General features: G+C 51.2%; 1 long non-coding RNA gene across 1 annotated transcript in view; it reads right to left on the bottom strand.

Annotated features, from left to right (window-relative positions):
• Positions 1-2641: 2641 nt before the first annotated feature.
• Positions 2642-7099, bottom strand: part of LOC145717287 (uncharacterized) — a 163755-nt gene continuing 159297 nt past the window's right edge. The window contains exon 6 of the long non-coding RNA XR_014140401.1: positions 2642-3788. This is a non-coding gene — a long non-coding RNA (uncharacterized LOC145717287). The remainder of the gene's footprint in view (positions 3789-7099) is intronic.

Here is a 7099-nt window from a genome sequence, read left to right as displayed (position 1 = left end):
CCTGCCACAGGAAGTACAAGTGTCCGAGGTAGGCAGAGTCACAGAAACCAGGAGTGGACGTGTTCTGGAAGCGGGCCCATGATAATGAGCAAGATGGAAATCTGCCTGGGACACCTCCAGGCACCGGCAGAGGATTAGGGTCCCTACAGAATGGGGATCCTCGTTTGGCAGAGCTACAGGGACTGAAAAGAGAAAACAGTAATTAGCTCTCTATCTCTTACCCTCCCCCCCCCCCCAGCAGGTCTGGCCAACAGGCAAGGAAGACCTGTTCTGGAAGCCCCTGGGGGAGCAGAAGAGGAAGGGCTGGGATGGGACTGGGGGCTGAGGGGGAGAGGGATGCAGGCTGCTCGGCTGCTCGCCTGAGTGGAGCTCTTAGCAAATTCTCACTTCTCCCATCCTGGTTCCTCTGGTACCACCTTCGTGGGCTCATGGGCTGGACCCGCACGGACCGAGGGAGGAGTTTCAGGCGTCCAGAGGGCGGCCTTCCATCTGGAAGGTTAATTGGGGCCCCAGGCTAGTCCTTGATCCTCCTTAGAAAGCCAGGCTGGAGAGCCTTGAGTGTCTGGATCCTCCTCCTCCTGGCTTTGCCCTCCCTTTTGAAAGCTCATCATTTCCAGATTTCCAACCCCTATAGCCACTGCCCATCATTCTAGATCTTCAACAGGGTTTCCTCGTTTAAATTTGCAAGATCTGAAGTGTCCCTATAAAACATGCACGTGTCGTAGAATTAGGCCTAAGTGCAAACTCTGCCTCAACCACTGACTTCCCATGTGACCTTGGGCAACTCACTCGACAAGTCTGTCTCAAGGTCCTTCTCCATACAACCCATCTAACATACAGTGTCATCTTGGGATGTAGGACTTCCAGCTTTCAAATAGGGACATTCCCCAGCAAACTGGGACACGTCGGTCACCCTTCCAGGCACAGGATATGCATCTTGGGGGGACCAGCTATTACTGTATATAGGGAGCTTCCCTCCTTTGTAAAATTCTTTCTACATTATATATGTACACAGAAGGTGTATATATATATATAAACACATGTGTGTACATATACGTATATGAATTTTCCAAAGAGATACACTGGGAGGTAATTATTGACATTTCCACAAGAATCCTCACTTCGCAAAATGACCAAATGTGACGTTCCTCTCTACAAGGCTAGGATTAGGGAATGCGTGCGGAAGGAAAATCCAGAGAGACTGCACTGACAGATGGGAAAGCAACAGGAAATCCGTGTGCTTCTGAGATCCTTTCATTTCCGGGGAAACCCCAGAACTTCTAGAAGACTCTTGCACCCAGCTTTGCTGCACTCTCTCCAGCGGGAAGCAGAGCGCACCTGCCCTGGTCCCACCATGCATCGCGGGAGGCTGAGGGTTGCGAAGGCTCCGGGGTGCACCCCAGCCCAAGGGGACGGAATGGGCATTCTGAGGTGCCCTTTGTGATACACTGAGGCAGCAGCGTTTGATTTAGTTTCCTGCCCCCCCTCAGTTCAGAGTTCACGGACTGGCTCAGGCTTCTCCAGCTCCGAAACTTCAGGTGACGAGTTCCCACGCAAATCGAAAACACTCACATCAGAGCATCCTGCCCAGGATTCTTTTTCTTACCATTTACCATTTAGCACAACAGGTGAGAGGGGACAGGAGGGGAAGAGGGGAGATGACAGTGGGGTCACAATCCCCTCCCCCGCCAGCTTGGAAACCCAGACGCTGCTCTGAGTGACACATGCAGCTTGGCCCAGGGAGGGGTTTTCAGAAGCAATGACTCCTGCTGGACCCACCGAGTTGCAGTCCCGGGTACTGAGGTCCCCCAGCTGCACCACTCCCAGCAGCACTCCCACCACCCCTGCAAACCTGAGCTGAGAACCCTGGGTCTCTGCCCCTTCCCCTCTACCTGCTGCTTGCAGGGACAACCTGAGCCCCACAGCTTGGGCCACAATCTAATAAACTTCACTCACTTGCCATCTAAATCGTGAAGAGAAAGGGCCCAGCTGGAAACACATCCTGTCTCCTTCAAGGTGAGGTGACAGTGAGGCCAGGCACAGCCAGGGGGGCGGATATGGGAAGGTGTTGAAAAGGAGTGCTCTCTTTCTCTCCCCGTTGGAGGGATCAAAGTCCTCTCACGTAATGAAAAGGAGGCAGATCACCTCTGTGCCCCCAAGGAAGCGCAGGCTCCTGGAGCCTCAGGCTCCCTGAGACTAGGAGGCTAGATAGCCCCAGGGCCCCAGCGTCCCCTCTCCCTCCCCGCCAGGCCCTGCAGTGACAGAGGCTGCATCCCAGGGAGCAAATGGTGGCTACTGAGCCTGTCAGCCCTACTTCTAGGCACCGGGACACCCAGCACTGCTTGCGGGTTGTTTGGTGAGAGGTGCCCTCACCATCTTCAAGACTAGGGCTCAGTCCTGCTAGGAAGAGAAAGCTGAACTAAAGGATCCTGACATGCCCCCCCCAAAGCCCCATCTCGATCCCTGCCTGTTTCTGCTATTTACTGCATTTATTATACTACTTTGAAGTCTTTCTCTCTCTCTCTCCTCCCACCCCACCCCGCCACCTTTGACCTCTTACGAGACAAAACTAGGCTTTCTTTGTGTGCCTTTGTATCCCATGCACATAGGAAGAACTAAATAAATGTTTACTGAAACAAACTTTTTAAAAAGATTTTATTTATTTATTTGTCAGAGAGAGCGAGAGCACAAGCAGGGGGAGGGGCAGAGGCAGAGGGAGAAGCAGGCTCCCTGCTGAGCAGGGAGCCCAGATGCCGGGGCTGGATCCCAGCACCCCAGGATCATGACCTGAGCTGAAGGCAGATGCTAGACCAACTGAGACACCCAGGTGACCTCCGAAACAGTTCCCTTACAACCTTACAACCATGTACGTCCAGGGGGCGCAGGATCTATCTGGCACCCAAGCCAAATCCCCAGGAATCCAGGCAGGGTATCCTGGCCTCTCCTTACCTCTCTCCTCTCCTTACCTCTCACCTCTCCGTTTCCACAAATTTCCCTCAGAGGAGGCTGGGAATTGGCCCATTGCTCTGCCTCACATCATTTAACAATAATAAAAAGAAAAAAAAATGCAAACAAGCTCTAGAGAAAAAAAAAAAAAACCCGGGAGAAGAGGAACATCATGGTGTGTACACACATAGTACAAGTTAGCATGTCCCAAAGCCCCCTGGACAGAACCCAAACAGGAAATCTAGAATCATTACCAAATGCACTTCCCCTGTTTGCCCTGCCCTCGGCCCCTGGGGGTGGGCCAAGGGTCCTCAGGCCCCATCAGAGGCTAGAAGCCGCCAGGAGGGTGGGGTTTTGATGGACTGATTGGCATTTCCTCCCCTCCCCGACCTCTCCGCAGGGTTTCTCCGTGGATGGTTGATGGGATGGGAGGGAAGCCTCTAGCTGCTACCACCTCCCAGGAGCAGCGGGGCTCAGAGCGGTTCCATGAAGGCCCCCCACGGTGTGGGAGTGGAAGGTGGCCAGCAGCTGGCCTCCCTCACCCCACTCCACAGAGAGCTGTGTGATGGCCTTGGCTTTGGGATCAAGACCTCCTGCTCTTAAGAAAACAGATCAGAAATTTTGGCATCAAAATAAAATATGCTGAAAGGAAGCAAGTAACCCTCGGAGCGAAAGGCAGGCCACGAGATTGAAGTAAAAAGTCTGAGCAGAAACCCGAGCTGCAGTGATCATGAGTTCAAGTTCATCCTCCACGGGGCTATTCCTCTTGCTCGAAAGTACTGCCAAAGATTGCACCTTGGCTCTGGTTGGCTGCCTCACCAATCCATCAAAAGTCAGCCAACCTGTCATGTAAAAGACCAGATAGCAAATATTTTCAACTCTGGGGCCACGGGGGTCTCTGCCGCAAATGCTTAACTCTCCCACTTTAGCACAAAAGCGGATACAATATGGAAAAGAGCGGGCATGGCTGCGTTCTAGTAAAGCTTCATTTCCAGGGGCGCCTGGCTGGCTCAGTGGGTAGAGTGTGCTACTCTCTATCTCAGGGCTGTGAGTTCAAGCCCCGTGTTGGGGGTGGAGATTGCTTAAAAATAAAATCGTAAAAACAAAACAAAAAAACACTTTATTTATAAAAATAGGCAGCTGGCCAGATCTGGCCCACAGGCTATAGTTCTCCAACACACTGGAAGACGTGGAATGAAGACGATGGAATGAAACGATGGGCTTTGAAGTCAGGCAGACCTAGTTCCAGTCTTTGTCCAAGACTTATTAGCTGGGTCACCTTGGTCCAGCCACTTAACTAAGCTCGGTGTCCCCACCTTCAGTGAGTAATCATGCCTCCCTCACCGGGTTACGGTGATGATGGAACCTAACCATCTAAGGCGTCGGCCACTCCATAAACGCTAATAGTTCTCATCATGGGGGGAACTAAGTGGAATCCCGCAGCGGGGGCGGCTTTGAGTCTTCCGTTGCTGTTGGAAGAGCCCCTGCACCTTTGGTGATGAGGGTCTGTGTCTTTCGTGCAAAAAATTCATTTCCTAAAATTTAATATTCCCTGGATTCATTTCATGACGTAAAGTCAGTGGCTGCACGTGAGAATCATCTGCGGAGCTTTTAAATCTCTTAAACCAGAATCGCTGGGGGTGAGACCCTCATGCATCAATTTTACAGGTTTCCAGCGGATTCCACTGGACTACATAGGTGGAAAGAACAAGAGAGAGTCCTCTCATTTCTTTCTTCTACTCAAGGTGGGGGTCCATTCCCCAGCAGCATCAACATCACCTGGGAGCTTGTGAGAAAGGCAGACTCTCAGGTCCCACCCCGGACCTGCTGGATCAGACCCCTCATTTTGACAGAATCTCCAGGGGATTCCTGTGTCCATCCAATTGGAGGAATACCAGTCTATTCCACAGATGTCTGACCAAACTTGGCTCTCTATCAGAATCCCCTGAAACGCTTAAAAAAATTCCTAGATCTCATCCCCATCTCCCTGAATTGAAATCACCATGGGTGGCCCAGGGATTGGTACTTTGTTCCAAGCTTTATTTGCAAATGTTCAAACATAGAGAAACGTTGTACCCACACACCTAGATTCTATGATTGTCAAGATTTTGCTATGTTTGCTTCATCACATACCTGTGCACGGATCTATCCATCAACCTATTTCACTTTTTCAACGCATGTCAAAGTCAACAGCAGACATCCGGCCCCTTCATCCCTAAACACTTCGTTTACACACATCATTAATTTCTAACAAGGTCTTCAATTGGTGCAGCTATTCATCTAGCGAGAGTCTTCTTTTCTGTCCAGAGGGAACGGTACTTAGGACTTGGTAAAAAGCGGTCCTCTCCCTCCAACTCTTAAAAAAAAGTTGATGCCCTGGGCTCTCTGATGCTGTCACTTTCAGGATTAGGGGAGGATTTCTGGTGTTTGACCTCATTCCACACTGCTCCGTGAACCCCACCTCCTCTTTCCCTTGGTAGGACATGGGGACAATGGCCACTCACTGTATCTCCCTTGCAGCTCTTGTATTTAACAATGTCATTAACTGGATACCGCCATATTCCCCAAACCTTCCCTGGTGTGTTCCCTCCTGGCAAACCCTTCAGTTCTTCAGCATCCCATCTGTGAAGACTAATGGTGAGCCCGCTATTACAAACGTCCAATTCTGTAGTCGAGAACTCTGGGATGGCCTTACGGAGCACAAGTTAGGTTGCCATTGCTCTTTGCCGCTGGGTTTCAGAATACTGTGGACCGGAGGGACGCAATGTTACCTTCACTCCTGGTTTTCCTTCATCTTCTCTTTGTTTTTGTTTTGTTTTGTTTTTGACAGTGACCTGCCGAATATAAAGCTCCGAGCTCTGCCAGTCAGGGCTGCTGTGACCCCCAAAACGAATCAGAGATATTCTTCTGACTACTTTAACCCAGAAATGAGGCGGGCCCTCGGACACAAGGCGGGACCATTCATTCTGGCCGACAACCGGCACCTCATCCCACTACTGCACCCAGCAGCTTTTCAGGAATCTTCCAGAATCCCTGAGTTGGGTCTGCCGTTAGAAACAGTCCAGCTGGTTCTAACCACACTTCCGCTCCTCCCCAAGGCACTCAGATAGTCACCAGACCCCTCGAGATAAGTTAATAAGAGAGTTATTGCCCCTAAATAATTGCCCAATGATTTCCAAATACTCTTCAACAATCTATGAAAAGTCTGAACACACCCCCCTCCAAGTTGCTCTGTCTCAGAGATAACTGGGTCATACATAAGGTCACGCTTCATTCAGCATTTCCACCTACAAACATAAAAGGGCGAATGGGTTCTCTCAACCCCTGCCCCTTGCCCACTTCTTTTTCCAGACCACCCACTCTCTGTTTGCATTGGTCCTCCAACCTTGAAACCCGACACCCTCCTCTGCAGGAACCACCCATGCTTAAACAAATAAATACCCCAAAGTGACCCACTCCCCGGTGGTATTCAAATAAATGTCCCAGGAAGGAGTGTGGGGGAAGGAGGAAGGGCACTCTGGGCCTTCTCTGCTGGGTGCCTGCCTCGAAGCATCCTTGGGCCAGTGTTTCTTTGCAAATATTGGACCAGTTTCTGTGCAAGACTAGCAATGAGACCCATCAGAATGGAGAGGGACTCCATGGGCTAAGAGGTTCTGTTAGTCACCTCCGGGGAGGTTCTGGCTGCTAGAGCTCAGGGGGAGGGAGGCCAGGACACTGGGCGGGGCTCGGTCAAAGGGGAAGACCTCCAAAGCCTGTGTGGAGTCCTCTCTGAGCTCCTTGTTACTCAGCCCTAAGCCTTGAAATCCCTCCAACTGGGGATGGAGTGCTAGATGCCATTCGGAGAGCGGATGGGTGGGTGAGCAGGGAGGAACAGGGACCAGTTCTCTATGACTCAGAAACACTTAAATATAGCCCCGAGACCAGCTTGCAGTGAGGAAGGGAGCGGTGCAGGGAAACAGGAGGGACCCAGCAAAGCAAAAACCTCTTTGCCTCTGACTCAGTGCAGAAAACCACCGAGAGTCTTTGGTTTCACGGAATGTGGACAGCTAGGAATAAAGTCTCAGCTTTGTCACGGGTCGGTTGGTCAACGGAGTCACTAATGAAAAGGATTTTCAAGCGTATCTGGGAAGTAAGTAGGGGGGAGGACAACTGC

Source organism: Leptonychotes weddellii, chromosome 15, assembly GCF_054177405.1.
Source record: "Leptonychotes weddellii isolate Sample4059 chromosome 15, ASM5417740v2, whole genome shotgun sequence".
NCBI lineage: Eukaryota > Metazoa > Chordata > Mammalia > Carnivora > Phocidae > Leptonychotes > Leptonychotes weddellii.
The sequence above is the reverse complement of the archived record's forward strand: the minus strand, read 5'-3'. Positions and strand labels throughout refer to the sequence as shown.